At 38.1% G+C, this 3,413-nt stretch overlaps 1 non-coding gene across 1 annotated transcript; it reads left to right on the top strand.

The window, feature by feature from the left end:
• Window positions 1–2,942: 2,942 nt before the first annotated feature.
• On the top strand, window positions 2,943–3,015 carry TRNAW-CCA (transfer RNA tryptophan (anticodon CCA)). The gene has a single exon. It is a non-coding gene; the product is annotated as a tRNA-Trp (tRNA).
• The last annotated feature ends 398 nt before the right edge of the window (window positions 3,016–3,413 follow it).

Here is a 3,413-nt window from a genome sequence, read left to right as displayed (position 1 = left end):
ATCCAAGACCTTTTCAGTGGATCCTGAAATAAGCATAAGACATCATCCCCTGAGTTAGTGAAATTAAAATGGCAGCCATTATATAGCAGAATTTAAATCGCGATAGGTGATCTATACATAATATCTATCATTTTCCAGGAGGCATATTATCAAGTGTCCATGCACAGGAGACACGTTCTAAAGGCTAATACAGTCATCATCCCCCTTCATCTCCCGGAATACTGCCATTTTCTCCCTGACCTTCAGACAGCTTTGAAACGAGATGAACTCACAATCCCAAGACATTCTGAGATTTCTCAGCCTCTAACTCACATAATTCCTGTAACACAAAAATGCAGAGTTGTTTGGGTAACGAATGAATTTATAGTTTAAAATGTAAAGCCTTTTAAAACCTGTTTATAATGGGTTTTCTACTTTCATTCACAATTATCCTCCATGAAATAGAAAGAGAAAATAGTAACTAAAACCGGTGACGGGAACAGCAGTAGGCAGAAAAAGATACAGAGAAAAATAAAGTTTAGAAATAAAAACAACATATTTGTCCTTATGTTTCAAGAACACCAGAGACTACTCAAGACCGGGCGTGCTTCTCTTCACCAGGGGTATCGGAGGAAGCTCAAGACAAACCACTGCTCGTCCTGTGTCACAAAGAACGTTGGAGCAAGATGGAGACGTGCATACTCACAATCCACCACAAGAGGGCGCCCATCAAAAGGGAGTGAAAGGTCATCCTGCCCTAAATATGCACCGGAAGAGTAAATCCCCGTCTGAAAAGCTTGAGAATATTTTTATCATCAGGCGCTGCTGCTAGAATTGGTAAAACAACGATCCAAATTAAGATTCTTTCCTCCAATACTATTTTTGTGTTGTCAATCCCATTTCTGTAAAGAATTCTTAGAGACACTCTATAAAGAATGAAAACACATTTTCCTGTCTGTATGGTAAAACAGAAACCAAATGAATTGCTCAGATGAAACAATTCCAGTAAGCGTCAGTGAAAAAAATAAGTGAATTTTATTTTAGGTAGACTTTACTAAAAACTGGAGACTAAAAGGGATTCAGCCTGCCTTTCCCTTTTAGAAAGGAAGGAAGGGAAGATGTGAATTTCAATTTCAATTTCTTATGAACTATTAAAGAGTGAAAAACTCGAGTTCAAATTCCAGTTTTATCTTTCAAAAGTGCTGTTAGCAGCTGTCTCAGCCTCACTGTCTCCATATCACTGGTACAGGGTTTGTCTTGGATAACTCTTTTCTTCTAATGGCTTCCACTAACAAATCCATCCTATAGATCTAATCTGTCAACCAAGAATCTGTTAGGTGGCCGGGTGCCCAGGAACCAAGAGGTGGTGTGTGTCCTAGAGGCCAGAAGAGTCTCTGGGATCAGGCATTTCTGTGTTTGAACACGGGCTCCACTTCTTGCTAGGTATATGTAACTTTGGATTAGTCTTTCAATATGCCTCAGCCTCTGTTTCCTTATCTGTAAAATGTGAATAATAATAGAGCATAGATAGGGATAGGGAATTAAGAGGTACAAACTACTATGTGTAAAATAAATAAGCTACAAGGGTGTATTGTACAACACAGAAATACAGCCAATAGTTTATAATAACTATAAATGAAGGATACCTTTAAAAATTGTGAATCACTGGGTTGTATACCTGAAACTTAAATAATATTACACATCAACTATACCTCAATAAAAAAAAGAGGAACAGTTGTAAGGACTCAATGAGATTAAATAATATAAAGCATATAGTAAAGTGCTTAGTCTAAGAATGTGCTCAATAAATGTCAGTTAAAATAATTCATTAATATTTATTGATCACCTATGCTGTGCCAGGTACCATTTTGGGTGCTCGAGATGCATCCCTGAACAAAATTCCGAATGATCCCTGACATTGGGAGCTTGCATTCTAGAGAGGAAAGGCAGATGGTAAACAACAGGCATAACGAATAAATAAAGTATGCTAGAAGGCAAGAAGGTAATCAGTGCTGTGAAAAAGAGAAGTAGAGCAAAGTATAGAGACCGGAGAGGGCAGTACAGTTTTAAACAGGGAGCTGGGTAGGCCTCATTTAGAAGGTGGAGCTTGAGAAAAGAATTGGAGGTGTGGGAGATACCATGTAGCAATGGTGGGAGGAGGGGCATTTCAGGTGAAGGTAACGAGACAAAACATGGCATCTTCCCCCTTCAAACCTTCTGTCATATTTTCCCTCTTTATCAATGTTAAATTCTTCCAAGATCATAATTTTGAAATCATGTTTTAAATTCCTTTTTTGGTTCATTCTTTGTGTTCTAGCTTTTTTTCTTTTCTTTTTTTCTTTTTGGAGTCTTTGGATTTACTTTTTTCTGTCTCTGCTGTCATGACAGGAACACAGATTAAGACCTGGCCCTAAGACCAAAAAAATGCCTGGTGCCCTTTTTTATAAGTTGCAAGGGTCTGTAAAGCTTCATGAAAACTGAAGATTTCTCATTTTTAGGGGCCCCTCTTTTGTCCCTGGGTATGTGCTTAATCTGCCTCTCAGATATCCAAAACGACCATCCCCCTGTGTGCATTCTTATCACCCACCTCACTTGTAGGTTAGTTCCATTGTTTTTATTTATTTCTTAGATTTTACTGAAGTATAGTTGATTTACAGTGTTGTATTAATTTCTTCTGTACAGCAAAGTGACTCAGTTATACATATATATATTCTTTTTTGTATTGTTTTCCATTATGGTTTGTCACAGGATGGATAAACAACAAGGTCCTACTGTATAGCACAGGGAACTGTATTCAATATCCTGTGACAAACCATTGTTTCTTAACTGGTCTCCCCCTGCAGTTCCTCCCAATATAATCTAGACCACACAAAGCTTTCTGATTGACCTTTCTAAGATGTTGCGTTCATTTGTCATCTCTGTACTTAAGAACTTATAAAGTCTAAATTGCAACACCTGGGACTTCCCTGGTGGTCCAGTGGTTAAGACTCCGTGCTTCCAGTGCAGGGGGCCCAGGTTCGATCCTTGGTCAGGGAACTAGATCCCGCATGCCGCAACTAAAAATAAAAGATCCCGCATGCCACAACTAAAGACCCAACGTGTGGCAACAAAGATCCCGCGTGTTGCAACTAAGACCCAGCACAACAAAATAAATATATATATATATATATTTATTTATTTAAATAAATAAACTGCAATGCCTGTCCTTGTAATTATGAATAACTTGAGGTTGGAATCCTAGTTTGAAACTTCTGTTGTAGTCCCAGAAATGCTTAGCCTGGTGAATGCTACATGGAAACACTCAACACTTGTTCAATCGATTTGAAAAGAAAATTGAAAGAAAAGAAAGAGTGAAACTCACATAGCTCCAAGTCTTCCAGCTCTGAGGACCATCCTGATTTTTTTTAAGTCTGGTTTACTGAAGCATAATTTAC

Source organism: Lagenorhynchus albirostris, chromosome 10 (genome assembly GCF_949774975.1).
Source record: "Lagenorhynchus albirostris chromosome 10, mLagAlb1.1, whole genome shotgun sequence".
Taxonomy (NCBI): Eukaryota; Metazoa; Chordata; class Mammalia; order Artiodactyla; family Delphinidae; genus Lagenorhynchus; species Lagenorhynchus albirostris.
This window is presented reverse-complemented; position numbering and strand designations above follow the sequence as displayed.